Source organism: Rutidosis leptorrhynchoides, chromosome 10 (assembly GCF_046630445.1).
Source record: "Rutidosis leptorrhynchoides isolate AG116_Rl617_1_P2 chromosome 10, CSIRO_AGI_Rlap_v1, whole genome shotgun sequence".
NCBI lineage: Eukaryota > Viridiplantae > Streptophyta > Magnoliopsida > Asterales > Asteraceae > Rutidosis > Rutidosis leptorrhynchoides.
The window spans coordinates 140,894,744-140,914,070 of NC_092342.1; positions in this window are offsets into that span (position 1 = coordinate 140,894,744).

The window sequence follows — 19,327 nt, forward strand, 5'->3', positions numbered from 1 at the left end:
GAACGTAACAATTTCTCCTTGAAGTCTTACGGCTTTAGATGCCGGAAAGAATTGTTTAAGAAATTTTTCAACTAAAACATCCCATGTATCAATCGCCCCTTCAGGTAACGATTCTAACCAATCTTTGGCTTCTCCCTTTAAAGTCCAGGGAAATAACATGAGATATATCTATTCATCCTCCACTTCTCGGATTTTAAATAGTGTACAGATCCTATTAAAGGTACGAAGATGTTCATTTGGATCTTCCTTCGGCGCACCACTAAATTGGCATTGATTAGTTACCATGTGTAGAATTTGTCCTTTGATTTCATAATCTGGCGCATTAATGTCAGGTTGAGAAATTGCGTGACCTTGGCCAGTGCGTTTAGCTCGCATTCGGTCTTCCATACTTAAAGGTTCCAGATTTTCCATGATTGAATTTGTTGAATCTGAATCACTAGAGGATTCTGATTTAATGGTTCGTTCCTCAACAATCTCTTTTTGAACGATTGGTGGTTCCGGAGGAAAGATTAATGGTTCATGATCTATGAATTGTCCCTGAATATTCTCCGGATTCTCAATTGTGAGGTCGGGTTCAAAAAATGGATTATTGGAAATTTGAATTGGAGTACTTGGTCGACTGGATGACGATTCTAAAGAAAAATCAACGGCGACAATATTTGCTAGATGTCTTGATCGAGTTACAGGTGGTGAACGTACAAAAGGTGGTGAACGTTTTGCTCGGTGCATTCACTGAATATCCTATTAGTTTTTTTTTTTAAAAAAAGAAAAATTATATAAGTTATCCAATTAATAGACTTTTCTGATTTTGCCCACGTTTCGAATAGCCAAAAGATGCAGCAGAGGGGCAGGATTCGTTTGGTCTCAATATAATTGAGTACTGTTTGGCTCCAATAACCCGGTCCACGTACAAATTCAACTATTACTACGAACCAGAAAGTTTTGATGTCTATCAATTTAACCACTTAAAATAATTTTTCGTAATTTAAAGAAATTTTAGATAAGAAATAGAGAAAAATTCTATGTCCTAAAAACTAGGATGACGAGAAATAAGAAAGAAAAAGAGCGCGTCGAAAAACGTCGAAAAATAAAAAGATCGAAAAATAATATGCGTCGAAAAATAAAAATAAGAAAGTAGCGCGTCTAAACTTAAAAAGGCACTAAAAACTAAAAATTAAAAGTTGCGTCTAAAAATATTAAAGCTTAAAAGAAATACTATATCCCAAATGACAGTATCTTAAAAAGGGTACTAAAACTTAAAAAGGCGTCGCAAAATTCTAGAGCACCTAAATTTTAGTATAAAGAAAAAGCACTTAAGGGATTTTACGGCAAAGCCTAAAAATCTAGAAGTAAAAATAACTATGGCAAAAACTATAACTTAAAATTAAATATAAGCGAAAAATACAAAAATTACACTAAAACAAATAAAAAGGAGTACAAAATATAAAAATATACTAAAATTTGTAAAAAGTACAATTTTTATAAAAATATTATTTTTAGATTATTTATTTTATAAAACTATTAATTTTATAATTTAATTAAAACTAACTAAACTAAAAATACAAATTAAATAATAAAAACTAAACTAACTAATTTAATACAAAACCCTAATTAGGGTTATAAATTAATTAATAATAATAATAATTTCTCCGTAATGATTACAGAATTAGGGTTGTTTGGCGAGTCAGACACTCTCATGCGATCGCATGAGAAATTGCCTTCGGGCTCATGCGATCGCATGAGCTAGGGTTTCGGGCCAGTGACTGGGCTGCTACAGTACTGGACTCGAGTGTTTTTATTTTTATATTTTTTTCTTTCTGTTTTGCTGATTTATATATTTATAATATATTTATATAAATTAAATAAAACTTATATTTTTATAAAATAAAGATAAAGAAATTTTTTTAGAACTTAAATATTTAACAAACTCTTAAAAATATTTATATTTTTGTTTTTCTTTTTATATTTTCGAATATTTAAAACGTATTTTTACAAAAGCGTATTTTTTTATATAAGTAAACTAAAAAAAAAATCTTTTTTTTATATAGCGTTGCGCTTTCGGCGTTTAAGCAAGAGTGTAATCCCCGGCAGCGGCGCCAAAAATACTTGGTGTTATGCGAGGTGTATATGAAATAGCTTATATTTTACTAGGAAAAACTATTAAATACGATACAATTTTACACAAGATATTTATTTATTTATAGAATAGATATACTTAAACCTTGCTACAATACTTATAGGTAGTGTACCTAATCGTACAGTAGTGTAGTTTTTAGTAAGTCCGGTTCGTTCCACAGGGAAATCTTTTAAACAAAGCTTAACGCTATATTAGTTTAAATAAAAATACAAATATATATATATAAGTAATATTATTATTATAAAAGGGGGTTTTTACCGTTTAATGACCGGTTTGTCGATTTTTAAATCTTTTAGTCGCAGTTAAAACCTAATGTAAAATATTGAATAAATAAAAGACTTAATTTAAAGCGTAAAGTAAATAACGATAATGAAATTGCGATAAATAAAAGTGCAATAAAATAAACTTGCGATAATTAAAAAGTACGATAATTAAAAGTGTAATTAAATACATTAACAATAAATAAAAGTGCGATAATTAAAAGTGCAATTAAATATGAAAATAAAGGAATTATGCTTATTTAAACTTCCGTAATCATGATGTTTGATGTGTTGATTTTAGTTTATTCCCATGGGTTAATTGTTCTTTGTCCTGGATTATTTAATTTGTCCGTCTGGTTTTTGTCCATAACAGTCCATCAGTCATAAATATAAAGTGCGAGTGTCCTCGTCAAATTATCCTTATACCCGAAGTCAAATATTCCAACTAATTGGGGACTTAAACTGTAACAAGGTTTTAATACTTCTTTTAATAATTACACCAGGATATCGACTGCGTGTAACCTAATGTTTTAATACTTTGTTAACAATTACTCCAAGTGTCCTTGTACATAATTTCACCCTGGTTTTAATAAATCTATTAACTATTAATCCATTCCCGTGTCCGGTTAAATGAACGATTATTCGTACATATAAATATCCCGCCCATCGTGTCCGATTGAGTGTATATGGTTATTTATAGGTACGTCCAATTATAAATCTTTATATTAAAATTAACAAACTATCATTTAGTTAAACAAATATAAAACCCATTAATAGCGCATAGTCTAATTTTCACAAGTGTCGTTCTTTTGTCCAAACCCCAATTATGGTGCAAAGTCCAATTACTCAATTTTAATATTTTTAGCCCAACATCATGATTACTTCGGTATTAAATAAGCATAATAATAACTTAGCTACGAGACATTAAATTAAAAAGCTTGAACATAACTTACAATGATTAAAAATAGCGTAGCGTTACACGGACAGAATTTCGACTTACACCCTTACAACATTCGCTAACATACCCTTATTATTGGAAATTAAAATTAAAATTAAAATTATAATATAAATATATATATATATATATATATATATATATATATATATATATATATATATATATATATATATATATATATATATATATATATATATATATACGTTGAGAGAGTTGGATGGATGGATATTTTAAACTGAACCAAACACGCGAATTTATAGGCCTGTGAGCTGGAAAAGGAGCTCATGCGATCGCATGAGTTTTGCTCCTCCAGCTCATGCGATCGCATGGCCAGCTGGGGAGGCTCACATGTTGTTGTTTTCTTCTGCCGACGGTTTATATAATATAATATAATATATTAATTTTAAGAATTAATTATATATTATATTATATTCATGTGCATAGTTGACTTGTAATTTTTAGTCCATTGCGTCGAGCGTTGAGAGTTGACTCTGGTCCCGGTTCCGGATTTTCGAACGTCCTTGCGTACAATTTAATATCTTGTATTTTTCGTTTCGCGTCTTGTACTCTTGTAATTTTGAGACGTTTCTTATCACTAATTGGAACCTCTTTGATTGTACTTTGTACTTTTGAGCTTTTTGGTCATTTGCGTCTTCAATTCGTCGAATCTGTCTTTTGACTTCACCTTTTATTATTTAAACGAATATCACATGTAAATAGAACAGTTGCAACTAAAATCTTGTCTTTCTTGAGGGATAATGCTATGAAATATATGTTCGTTTTTAGCATTATCATTACCCTAGATAAGTTTTCCGGAATAACCCTTCACCGGTGTTTGCAAAATATTTTTGTGGGTTTGGTGGGTTTCAGATTTGAAAATTTTAGCTCAAAACTTATGGTTTTGTGTCACCCACTTGCTAACCTTGTATTGAGAAAGCAACATGTCCAGTATACTTGCTCCGTATATTACCTTTCGGTAAACTACCGTCCGGTTGCAATTACTATCCTTGGTAGGAGCAATAGTAAAGCTCACCCTATAATTTTTCGGTCTGGCACAAGTTCCTGTCTTCGACCATGCTATGCAACCACCGTTCTTAAGGTTGACACCCGATTTGGTTCAGGTGACCTAATGAATTCCAGGTGAATTCCTAGGATTTTACGTTCAGAAAACATATCGGTTTGTAGTTTTGATCAAAATATTTTCTCGTTCAAGCTCGAGTTTAGATATCATTGAATTCCATGAGTTTGTAATTCTCAATCTTTAAAGTCAATCTCAAGGATTGAGTAATATCAGGCTTAAAAGCTGATTTTTAATCTTTAAGGAGATTATCCTTTCTGGGAGTTTGATTCATTAGTCTTATCAAGCTAATTTGCACGGCGTCCTCCCAATTTTACGAGACAGATCCTCTCATGGTTAGGATAAGTCTGACCACTTGGCGACCCTGTTTTATGCTGAGGTCCGTGGATTTCCAGCTGATTTTCGAGAAAACTTTTCAAGGTTTTTCGTAGACTCTACAACTGTTCTGGACGACAACTTCCTGACCTAAATCAAGAAGCGCGTTTCTTTTTCGAAAGACTTTACTTCCTTTTAATGAGGGAATTTATTCATCATGTAGATCCATCTTTCTTTCAAATATCTTACAATTTACCGGGTAAAACGGTTAATTTTGTCCAAAACAAAAGTATCTTCAATTATTTGTACAAAAATATGTGATATATGTTTTTAAATAACTTGGTAAATTTTTCCCACACTTGGCTTTTATTTTCCTTTTTATTGCCCTCTATTCCATTTTAAATGAATTCTAACATTTTGGGTTGTTTCTCAATTTATGTCCTTTCCGAGGTAACAATAATTTCGGTGTTAACACCTAGTTTTATCGTTCATAAATATGTATAAACATGATTTTGAATTCATTTAATTGAAAATTTTGAAAAATTTTACTAGAATTGGTAGTCAGTATATAAGACTAGGGCTGTTCTTTATTATCAGAGAGCACCAGATTCTAATACAACTACTGCATTACTAGTATTTTTAATGGTAACCAAGTGTATAAGGTAAAATTTTAAAAATCCAAAAGAATTTAACCCCTTCCCACACTTAAGATCTTGCAATGCCATCATTTGCAAGAAATCAGTAACAATTTAAATTATTGAGGGTGATTAGCGTATAAAAATAATTAAATTTTACCAAAGTTTCCAAACATATTGGCGTTTGTTTGCTGAATGATAAATGGTGCACATCATTTGTTCATTCCGTCTTGTTGTTACATCACATTTGTTTTTCATTTTGTCGTCAAAATTAGTAGCTTTTGCTGAACTTAATGTCAGTCTTTGAAAATGCGCTGTTTTACCCTGTTGTGTACAATTGACAATATACATACATACAAATATAAACATGCATGGTAATTTGAAATGGGACTTTAAATCCCACTTTCAAATCAAATATGAAATATTAGTACCAAATAATAAAAATATTAAACAATACATTAATGTATCACAATATCATATGTTTAAACATAAATACATAGAAATAATAAAAAGATAAAAATCATAGAAATCACCAATAGGAACTATATCAATCTGGATAGGGGTTCCAGTTCATGTCGTAGTCCGGGTTCCATGGTTGGTGATAGGTGTACTGGTAGGCCTGGTTAGGGTCGTAGAGAGTATATGGTGGTCTCATCTCGGGCTGGTGTGGAGGATAGTAAGCGGGTCGGGTCAGAACGTAGTGATCCTGAGGTGACAGCCGGCTCATAATCTGACGCTGATGATAGTCCCATCTATCATGCTGTCGTTGCCTGGAATGCTCGTAATCATTCCGGGTTTGCCACTGCTCCATCCGAAAAACTCTCTTCGCGTTTGTCATATCTACCTCATCTACACGCTGGTAGACGTCAGTCATAGCCTCCCGAATGACATCCCTAATGTCATCCGCTTCCTCCATTTCCTCGTCTGAACCTCTCTCTACCTGAGGATGATTACCTTCATAGGGTACTGGCTGATTGCGTCTACTCTTTAATACCTTAGCACCCGCATAAACCCTTAATCCTAAAGGCTCAACCTGTTCCCTACATACCATAAGTGGACCCCCTTGGTCCCTATCTACACCTAAATACTCTCCAATGAGAGTAACAAAAATACCTCCTCCAATTATCCCCCCTTCCTGTATTCCTTCCACTATTTTAAATAAATAAAACCAACACAGTAAGGGATATTAACAAAGCCTCTTGGGTCTCGAATACACTTTAGGTAAAATAAATCATGTAAGGTCAATTTTTCCTTGTTGTGACCTCTCTGTGTAATCGAGTTAGCCAAAAATCTACGAATTATACGAAGCTCGGCTCTGTTAATATGTAAGTAGGTATGTGTTCCTGCTTGCCCAAAAACATTATAATCTGACATACGCCTCCAGATGGCGTTCGCATCAAAATTCCTATCTACCCTTTCACCACGATAAATCAAATTAATACAATCGGGTAGTAGTAATTCAGCGGGCGTATATATCTGCAAAGCCCTGGCCATGTCCAGCATGGACATCCTGTGTAGAGACCCGTCCTAATCCATTCGGACGAAGTCCATATCGATTATAAATGATTCACAACAGTTGATTACATCGCGAGGTATTTGACCTCTATATGATACATTTTACAAACATTGCATTCAATTTTAAAAGACAATCTTTCTTTACAACGAAAATTGACGGCATGCATACCATTTCAGAATATAACCAACTATAATTGACTTAATAATAATCTTGATGAACTCGACGACTCGAATGCAACGTCTTTTGAAATATGTCATGAATGACTCCAAGTAATATCTTTAAAATGAGCAATTGCACAGCGGAAGATTTCTTTCATACCTGAGAATAAACATGCTTTCAAGAGTCAACCAAAAGGTTGGTGAGTTCATTAGTTTAACATAAATAATCATTTCATAATTTTAATAGACCACAAGATTTCATATTTCCATTTCTCATAAACATACGTCCCATGCATAGAGACAAAAATATCATTCATATGGATTGAACACCTGGTAACCGACATTCACAATATACATATAAGAATATCCCCATCATTCCGGGATCCTCCATCGGACATGATATAAATTTCGAAGTACTAAAGCATCTGGTACTTTGGATGGGGCTTGTTGGGCCCGATAGATCTATCTTTAGAGTTCGCGTCAATTAGGGTGTCAGTTCCCTAATTCTTAGATTACCAGACTTTATATTCAGTTTCGATCATTCAACCATAGAACGTAATTTCGATTACTTGTGTCTATTTCGTAAAACAGTTATAAAAGCAGCGCATGTACTCTCAGTCCCAAAATATATATTGCGAAAGCATTTAAAAAGGGATTAATGAAACTCACCTAATGTATTTTGTAGTAAAAATACATATGACGACATTTAACAACCGAACAATGCAGGGTTGGCCTCGGATTCACGAACCTATATCATTTGTTTATATATTTATACTCATAATGGAAACACATGATTTCCTTTATTAGAATGTATTAATCTTTATATTTTTAGTTATATAGAATTTATACTAAACTCCATTAAAAAAAATATTTATATTATATTTTAAATTATATGTTATATGTTTTTATGTTGTATATATACTTAAAATGATTAATATCTAAATATTTAGTTATATTAATATCTCTATACATATATGATTAGTATTATATAAAAAAAATCATTGGTTTGTTATATATAAGTATTTATATACACAGTGTTAATATGTTTGATATATATAAGTATATAAACTATTAATACTTTTATAGTATAAGTATATCTTAGATACAAAATATTTATCTGAAAAGAATATAATGATAGTATTGAAAATAATAATTTACTAAAAATAATAACTTTCTTAATGTTGATCATACTGATAATAATAATAATGATATTATTAACAATGGTGATTATGTTAATAATAATAATAATAATACTAATAATTACAAAGAATGATGTTAAAACTAGTATAATAATAACTTGTATTATTCTTATGTCAACAATACTAATAGTAATCCTAAATATAATCGTAGTTTTTATAGTACTAAAATAATAAATTAGTAATCATAATAAATATTCATATTTGTGACTATAATAGTGATACTTATAATATTTTGCTAACTAATACATTTATTAGTAATAATAATAATAACTATAATATTAATCATGATAACAATTTTTAATAATAATAGTGATAATAACAATTTATAATGACAATACAATAATAGCAATAATCATAATGAAAATAATAATAATAATAATAATAATAATAATAATAATAATAATAACAATAATAATAATAATAATAATAATAATAATAATAATAAGGAAAATAAATGACTACCTCAAAATAGCTTTTAAATATAAAAAGTTACCTCTGGCCAGGATTGAAACCTCGACCTCTCGCTACCCTATTACTCCAACGAACCAGCTGAACCAACTCAATTTTCTGATTTATATCACAACCGATTATTTATAACTCCTCTTATCCTGATGTTCTTCTTCTTCTACAACCCAATCGATCCAAAAAACAACAATCTTTTAATTTAATTCTAATACGTATTTGAAAACAGAAACAATCAATTTGGGACTTTCATCAATTCCTAATCTACCTATATTACTCTTGGATTATTTTGAAAATGAGAAGGAATAAAAAAAATAAAAAAATAAAAAGAGCTGCTACTGCAGCCGTAAGAAAAAAAATAAGAAAAATTCATGATTTCAATTTTTAGGACGTTATAGAAAAATTTTATAACACAATCTATGTTTCAAAACACCCCTAGAAACTATATGAATTATCAAATTAACCTAAATTTAAACAGAAAACGCGAATTAAGCTGATGAACATTTGTTGACTTTTTTAAAAATAAAGTTTGACTTGGAAATTAGAATCCAATTCGATAAATTGGATTCTGAAACATCACAGATAGTTTTAATACATGATTACTAACAATCCTGCACTATTACATTTTTAAAATCGTTTGAAATTTCACTTTTTGGTGTTCTTGGTCGATAACAGAGATATCGATCTTAAAAAAAATATATGTTTTAAATTCAACAATTAAAACTGTTTAGTGTATTAAGCAATCGATAAGAGTAGTGCTATGTCGAGTGTTTTTTTTAACAACTGAATTCGTTCCATTTTATAACTGCAGTCGTTAAATAAAAAAAATAAAAAAAAATGAGACAGACAAAGAAGATATGAAAAAAAAATAGAATTTGATATTGATGCTTAACAGATTTTGTAATCTTCCTGGTGTCAAACGAATCTTCTATAATTATACAGTAATCCAGGAAACAAACAATAAAAGGTTGGTGTGATTTGTACGCGTTTATCCTCATTCATCTGATTTCATATTTATATAGTTAATACTAATATTTAGTAATTATAAATATATTAATAATACTTATAATATTATTGATAGAGATCCTAATAAAAATAATTAAATAATATTAATTAATATTAGTAATAATAATAAAAATACTAATAATATAATATTTATAATGATATGCCAAAATAATACCAAAAATAATATTTATAAATTTAAACTTTAATATTTATATGTTTCTGACACGATAAGAAAAATCTTTAATGTTGAGTCTAAAAACTTTGAACTGATTTTATATATATGCTATTACCCTTTGACCAATTCCGACGATTCACGAACCATTATTGAAAATAAAAATAAATATATGTACAACAATAAATGTATATATATATATATATATATATATATATATAAACAATAATGAAAAGTAATGTAATATAATAAGATCAAATATGTAAATAGGATATAAAATAATTGTGTTGTACTTAAAATGGATTTATACATAAATATATGATTTCTATAGATAAATATTATAATATGTATATTGTAATATATATAAGAATTTAATACTCAGTACAAGTTACTATATATTAGATGTTATGTAATTAGTAAATTGCATATATTAAATGTAAAAACAAGTTAAGAATATAATTGTCATAATAACCTTAGTATTATTTTTTATCATCAATATCAAAATTAGTTATAATTGTAATTTAATTATTACCAGATAATATTATTGTTATTATTAAGTATTAGTACTATAAATATTGTTAGTAAAATAATTAATTAGAATTATAAATATTATTATTATGGTTATTATCATTAATTATTATCATTTGTAATATTATTAAATATCATCAAAGAGTGAAATGAATAAATGAAGTTTCGTTTTAACTTTTGACTTTGCCTTGGTTGAATTCCGGAATTTAAGGGATTTACAGAAAATCTTTGAAATCTAAAAGATTTGATTCTTCGGCGAATAAGGAAATTAAGATCTTTCTAATTAAATGCGGTGATCTGCTTCGATTACTCTGTCTGATAATTCCACTATAAATGAACTTCTTCCGTTCCATTATTCTCACCATTCCCATACTCTCTTCCTTAGTTCATACATCCAAAAGATTGTGGAAATGCTTAATCCAGTTCTAATCCTTGTCCTTATCCTTACTATCTTAACAATCATTATCCTTTTCTAACTTCCACCTGAGGAATCTGCTTACTTCTACTTTGCTCTTGGGATTATAGTGATTTTAATTCTCCCGTGTCTTTATGTTGCGATAAACATTGATATACACGGTTTGTAAATTATGCGTTGTTATCGGGCTTTATATCTCTCCTTATATTTCAATGTCCCCCTTTCTGTTTCCTATAATCATTGTCATCCACAGTTAATACTCCCTCCTATTTGCTGCGATTTATACTCCAATTTCTATTTCAGAGCTTTGTCCCTTCGTTTCTTCTTCTGGCGATTTGGCATCTCTTGTAATGGTCCAGAATTCGCAGATATAAGTTTCAGAATGAACATTATTAATGTTCTAAATAAGAAGGAATGTAATAGCACGATTTGATTTGTCAAATTACCAGATTCACTGAGAATAGAACTATCAAGAATATACTTTCTTGATATGTTCAAAAGTTAAGCAGAATGACAGAGTTATGTAACATGGCACATGATGATGTTATGATTTGTGAATCATCACGTCCCATTGGAAACTCGGCATGACTTACTGTAATATAATTACGTTGATCAAGTGTCATTATATTATACTAACTCATGCATCAATCTCCAACATTACTTCAATAACATTCATATTTTAAGCTCGAAAGTTTACAGAATATAGAAACTAGCAGTTTCTATATGATGTAATACTGATAACATGAAGAGATTAATGATTTCAGATAAGAATAGTTATAAAAATATCTTCAGAAATATGGAGGATATTTATAATGAACGATACGATAATATCTTTGAATATTTAAGGTCAGAGGATGATGGAGACTATTGTCTGCAAGGGTTTAGGGTAAGGAGCAAGATATTCTCTAAAGACTTCAGCAGGCATTGAATCATTTGGATTCTTTGAAGTTAAACTTATTCTTTGTGATTTGTCCATGGCTTTCTTAATAGTTTCGCATAATCTGCTTTTCGATATTAAATTTTCTATTGAATGTTTCCGATATAATGATACACAGGAAGCACGAAGAGGTATATAATTTCGGACGAGAATATTTATGACAATATCCTCAGAAATATCAAAAATATTGATGATGATATTTTGGAATTTCTAAGTTCGATGATTGATGGAGAAAGATTTTCCGCAAGATTTTAACATGACTTCGGAGCAAGATATTCTCTAAAGATTTCAACGGATCTAGATTTATCTGGGTTCTATGAATTTAGGGTATGTTACTTGTATTTCTCCTTGGTTTCCTTTATGGTTAGCTCAATCCGCTTTCCAGTTCCAACTTTTCTAAGCTTTTCCAACATACTAATCTTTATCATCAAACTTTCGATGATTATGGTCATTTACGGTTATCTACAGTTTCTGCTGTTTCATTTAGCTTTTTCAACATTCAGAGTATTGATTTGTGATTGAGTGCTTTTCAGAATTTCATAATGAAAGATCATAATTCTAAGAGATGAATGTTATACATATAACTGTTGATGTAGATATACTGTGAGTTTTCAAAGTACTGATTGCTGATTCCCGGTAATTGGTATGTCAGTTCCCATTACAAGATGCGGATGAGTATATGATAGGGTTTCAATGAATAAATATAATGATTTATCATAGAGATTTAAGTCAAGAAGTAACGAGGTTGCTGGTAAGTTTACTGCTAATGTGGTGGAATATAGACGGTTCCCCGGTAACGATGACGAAAGGCAAAATTATATATCAAGGTTATAATAAGACCAATCCGGATGAAAAGTCGAAGTTGATTTGCTGAAGCTGTGACAAAATTTGCTACTTTGAAAAGGGATCGCAAAGTTATTTTTGCTAATAAATGCCAAAGGATCTGACGCGGCTACGTGTTAAACTTTTACTCAGTTGCCGAGAGTTTATCAGGTGCATAACTATATGCATAAATCTTTCCTTCCGTAGATGAAGTGCGGTTGGTTCATCCTCTCGTTTGAGGTGTTTTCAAAAATCATGAAAGGTTTGAACGCGGATTGTAATTGTCAAGATACAATGAGGTTTAAGATGAAATCAAGTGGCAAACTTGAAGGATTGTTTAGTTTCATATGTTATAATCAATATTTTAATTCATTTTTAATTGTCCAATCTTATTAGTCCACAGTCGATAGTCCACAGTTGACAGTTCAATAATTCATATATATTTTAATATATCATATTTGAATTAATTAATACGTGTCGTGACCCGTATACGTCTCAGACTCGATCACAACTCAAAGTATATATATTATTATAGAATCAACCTCAACCCTGTATAGAGAACTCGATCATTACTGCATATAGAGTGTCTATGGTGATTCCAAATAATATATATAGATGCATCGATATGATATGTCAAAACCTTGTATACGTGTCCCGATATTTAAAGTGCGTAAAATAAATAACAAAAATTAAATGACGATAAATAAAATTGCGATAATTAAATTGCGATAAATAAACTGCGATAAATAAAATGTAATCACTTAGCTAGGAACAGTTAGCTAGGATTTTGTTAGCGTGGTTTCTTAACAGAATTTCTCATAGTTAATTTGTTTGTTTCTAACAAATTTTCTTTTGTTCAATGTTTTCTTCGTTATGCCACTTGTTGGATTCTGATAGGTCAAAATTCAAATATGAAATTGAAGGAAAATGGTTATTTTGCTGTAAACGGATATGTATATCTGTGGATGTAAATAAGATAGTAAATGACTTGAATCAGATTCGAAGAATGTACAGTATAACATGTTAATATGAAAGTTAAATATTTCCTCGGGTATTACCTACCCGTTAAAGTATTTTCACCATTAACAGTTTGTACAAAAGAATTTTTAATTATAATCTTTATGAACACATATATACTATTAATTTTTACAAGAAAATATTATTAAATACGATACAATTTTACACAAGATATTTATTTATTTAGAGAATGGATATACTTAAACCTTGCTACAACACTTATAGGCAGTGTACCTAATCGTACAGTAGTGTAGTTTTTAGTAAGTCCGGTTCGTTCCACAGGGAAAATCTTTAAACAAAGCTTAACGCTATATTAGTTTACTTTTACAAATATATATATAAGTAATATTATTATTATAAATGGGGGTTTTTACCGTTTAATGACCGGTTTGTCGATTTTAAAATTTTAGTCGCAGTTAAAACCAAATGTAAAATAATAAATAAATACAAGACTTAATTTAAAGCGTAAAGTAAATAACGATAATGAAATTGCGAATAATAAAAGTGCGATAAAATAAACTTGCGATAATTAAAAAGTACGATAATTAAAAGAGCAATTAAATACAATAACAATAAAAATGCGATAATTAGAAGTGCAATTAAATATAAAATAAAGGAAATTAAATATGAAATAAAAGAATTATGCTTATTTAAACTTCCGTAACCATGATGTTTGACGTGTTGATTTTAGTTTTATGCCCATGGGTTAATTGTCCTTTGTCCTGGATTATTTAATATGTCCGTCTGGTTTTTGTCCATAACAGTCCATCAGTCATAAATATAAAGTGCGAGTGTCCTCGTCAAATTATCCTTATACCCGAAGTTAAATATTCCAACTAATTGGGGATTCGAATTGTAACAAGGTTTTAATACTTTGTTTAATGAATACACCAGGTTATCGACTGCGTGTAAACCAAGGTTTTACTACTTTGTTAACAATTACACCAATTACCCTTGAATGTAATTCACCCCTGTTTCAACAATTCTAGTGGCTATTAATCCATTCCCATGTCTGGTTAAATGAACGATTATTCGTACATATAAATACCCCGCCCATCGTGTCCGATCGAGTGTATATGATAATTTATAGGGACGCCCAATTGTAAATCTTTATATTAACATTAACAAACTATCATTTAGTTAAACAAATATAAAGCCCATTAATAGCCCATAGTCTAATTTCCACAAGTGTCGTTCTTTTGTCCAAACCCCAATTATGGTACAAAGCCTAATTACCCAATTTTAGTAATTAGCCCAACATCATGATTACTTCGTTTTAAATAAGCATAATAATAAATTAGCTACGAGACATTAAATTAAAAAGGTTGAACATAACTTACAATGATTAAAAATAGCGTAGCGTTACACGGACAGAATTTCGACTTACACCCTTACAATATTCGCTAACATACCCTTATTATTAGGATTAAAATTAAAATTAAAATTAAAATTAAAATATAAATATAAATATTTACGTATAGATATAGAGAGGATGGATATATATGTTGGTTTTTGCGATCAGAATTCGTTTGCTTTTATAGGGAGTTTCAGAATTTGGGGCTCCGCGACTCGCGGCCCTTTTTGCCTTCAAACTCCGCGAGTCACGGAGTTTGTAAATACAGCTCACTCCATTTTGGCTCTTTGTTTACCGACGGTTTATTATATAAATATAATATATATATAATTTATATAATTAATTATATATTATATTATATTTATATACATAGTTAACTTGTAATTTTTAGTCCGTTGCGTCGAGCGTTGAGAGTTGACTCTGGTCCCGGTTCCGGATTTTCGAACGTCCTTGCGTACAATTTAATATCTTGTACTTTGCGTTTTGAATCTTGTACTCTTGTAATTTCGAGACGTTTCTTATCAATAATTGGAACCTCTTTGATTGTCTTTTGTACTTTTGAGCTTTTTGGTCGTTTGCGTCTTCAATTCGTCGAATCTGTCTTTTGTCTTCACCTTTTATTATTTAAACGAATATAACTTGTAAATAGAACAATTGCAACTAAAAGCTTGTCTTTCTTGAGGAATAATGCTATGAAATATATGTTCGTTTTTAGCATTATCAAATATTCCCACACTTGAGCGTTGCTTGTCCTCAAGTAATATCATCTTGAAATACTAGAATCACTTCTTTATTCTTCACACTTTGTACATCAGTGATTCTATACGGCGGTATAAACAATGGTAGTAACGATATGGTTTACAGTCCCACATGACTATAAAAATTTAGATCCATTAAGGAAATTGGATCTTTATGAAAACATTTGATCTTTTAAAAATTAAATCTAGTTTTTATCCTAGATAAGTTTTCCGGAATAACCCTTTACCGGTGTTTGCAAATTATTTTTGTGGGTTTGGTGGGTTTCATATTTGAAAATTTTAGCTTAAAACTTATGGTTTTGTGTCACCCACTTGCTATCCTTGTATTTGGAAAGCAACACGTCCAGTTTACTTGTCCCGTATATTACCTTTCGGCAAACTACCGTCCGGTTGTAAAGGAAAGCGTTGAACAAGCAACTGTTAAGGCAATGTCCCCTGACATGCTTTTAATTATGGTTTATAACGTGTCAGATGTAATTACTATCCTTGGTAGGAGCAATAGCAAAGCTCACCCTTATACTTTGTAGGTTTGGCACAAGGTCCTGTCTTTGACCACTATGCAACCACAGTTCTTACGGTTGACACCCGATTTGGTTCAGGTGACCTAATGAATTCCAGGTGAATTCCTAGGATTTTACGTTCAATGGTAATGAACGCATTGAAAATGGGTTTTTAGAAAACAAATCGGTTTGTAATTTTGATCAAAATATTTTCTCGTTCAGGCTCGAGTTTAGATATCATTGAATTCCATGAGTTTGTAATTCTCAATCTTTAAGGTCAATCTCAAGAATTGAGTAATATCAGGCTTAAAAGCTGATTTTTGATCTTTTAAGGAGATTATCCTTTCTGGGGATCTGATTCATTAGTCTTATCCAGCTAATTTGCATGGTGCCCCCCCATTGTACGAGATAAATCCTTCTCATGGTTAGGATAAATCTGACCACTTGGCGACCCTGTTTGATGCTGAGGTCCGTGGATTTCCTGCTGATTTTAGTGATGACTTTTCTAGGTTTTTTGTCAACCTACAGCAGGTCTGGACGACAACTTCCTGACCTAAATCAAGAAGCGCGTTTCTTTTTCGGAAGACTTTACTTCCTTTTAATGATGGAATTGATTCATCGTGTAGATCCATCTTTCTTACAGTGAATCAGGTAAAACTTTTTAGTTTAGTCCAAAGCAAAAGTATTTTCAGTTATTTGTACAAAAATATGTGATATATGTTTTGAATAACTTGGAGAATTTTCCCACACTTGGCTTTTATTTTCCTTTTTATTGTCCTCTATTCCATTTTAAATGAATTTTAACATTTTGGTTTGTTTCTCAATTTATGTCCTTTCTGAGGTAACAATAATTTCGGTGTTAACACCTAGTTTTATCGTTCATAAATATGTATAAACATGATTTTGAGTTCATTTAATTGAAAATTTTGAAAATTTTTACTAGAATTGGGTAGTCAGTATATAAGACTAGGGCTGTTCTTTATAATAAGAGAGCACTAGATTCTAATACAACTACTACTTTACTAGGGCTGTTCTTTATAATAAGAGAGCACTAGATTCTAATACAACTACTACTTTATGATAAAATTTTTTTTAAAAAATCCGAAAGAATTTAACCCCTTCCCACACTTAAGATCTTGCAATGCCCTCATTTGCAAGAAATCAGTAACAATTTAAATTATTGAGGGTGATTTGTGTGAAAATGATTAAATTTTACCAAAGTTTCCAAACATATTTGTGTTTGCTTGCTGAATGATAAATGGTGCACATCATTTGTTCTTTCCGTCTTGTTGTTATTTCACATATATTTTGCATCTTGTCGTCAAAATTAGTTGCTTTTGCTGAACTTAATGCCAGTCTTTGAAAATGCGTTGTTTTACCCTGTTGTGTACATAAGATAAACTGCAAACATATATACATATTTTTGAAGTTTGGTATATTACCCCACATTCAAAAATTATTAAAATCTAAGAATAAAAGTTAGAAAATTATAAAAACTATTACAATATTAACATAAGTATTTAACGTATCAACATTACAAATTACAAAATAAATAAAACTAAGTAGACTAGGGATGATACTGATACCAGTAGGGGTTCCATGCATAACCATAGGTGCTATAAAATGCTTCGGCAGGGTTATACGTAGGATACGGTGGTTGCATCTCTATAGACCAGGGAGGGAATATGGGCTTTGGAGTAGGAATATAGTTTCTACCTATATGTTGGCAATAAGCTATGATTTAGTTTTGATGAACTTTCCAATCTTCAAATGCTCTCTGTCTAGCATTTTCGTACTCCTGTGCAGCTATAAACCTTTGCATTTCTTGCATTTCATTTCCCCCTCCTACATTACATTGCTGTTGGTTTCTCTCAACCTGTGGATGTCTACCATGGTATTGTACTGCGGCGTTATTTCGCCTCTTCAAAACTTTCGCACCATGGTATACATTTAAACCTATTGTATCGCGGGGTTCTGGTTCTTCGACTAATAATCCCCCCCGACTTATATCCACACCGAGATATCCAGAAATCAAAGTAATAAATATACCACCTCCTATTATGCTATGCGGTCTCATCCCCCTAACCATAGCTGATAAATAATAACCCACACAATAAGGTATACTTACAGCGCTTTGTGGGTCTCGAATACACATATGGTAAAACAAATCCTGTTCATTTACCTTTTCCTTGTTCTTACCTCTTTGTGTAATCGAATTAGCTAAAAACCTATGAATTACTCTTAATTCGGCTCTATCTATATCCAAATAAGAGTAATTTCCCCCTTTGAATCGGTGATGGCTTGTCATTTGACTCCATACACCGTGTGTATCAAAATTTTCATCTATCTTTCTACCATTTAGTATCAACCCTCTACAATCGGCAGATGCTAACTCCTCAGTCGTATATATACGTAAAGCCTGAGCCATGTCTAGTAAAGACATGTGGCGCATCGAACCTCCTAACAAAAATCTAATAAAAGATCGATCGGTTAAACTAGCTACCCGATCATTTAATTCTATACTACACAACAATTCTTCACACCATACTTTATATACAGGTCTACGCATGGTGAATAAACGTACCCAGTCGTTAAAAGTAGAATTATCATACCTCTGTGCAAGTAATTCCCTAATTGGTCCGGCCAATTCTACAGCTTCTAATGGTCCCCATTCTATGACCCTAGGTACCTTAACAACTTTAGAATGAAGAGTATGCAAACCCCTTTAGTATTTTGGATAATCTATCCAAAGTCTGTCAAATCTCAGGTTCGGGTGCAAATCTTCCAAGTGCATATCAGAAAATGTCATGACTGGATGAGGTATATCTTGCTTGTAGTAGTTATCCACCTCATGTTGTTCCGCATTCTCAGCAGGAGCATTGCGAGCTTGGGATGAAGATTCACCCCTTTCAGTCTGCAAAACACATCAAACACAATTTTTGTGCATCCAAATATGCATTAGTGTCAGCAAAATCATCAATCAAAATAATTACAATGACATGATCAATTTATATCAAACTTAAGCTCATTTTCATATTTTCATCAAATCTACACTTTTTCAAATAAGCATATACGAAAATGTTCGTCAAGTTCATAAGCAT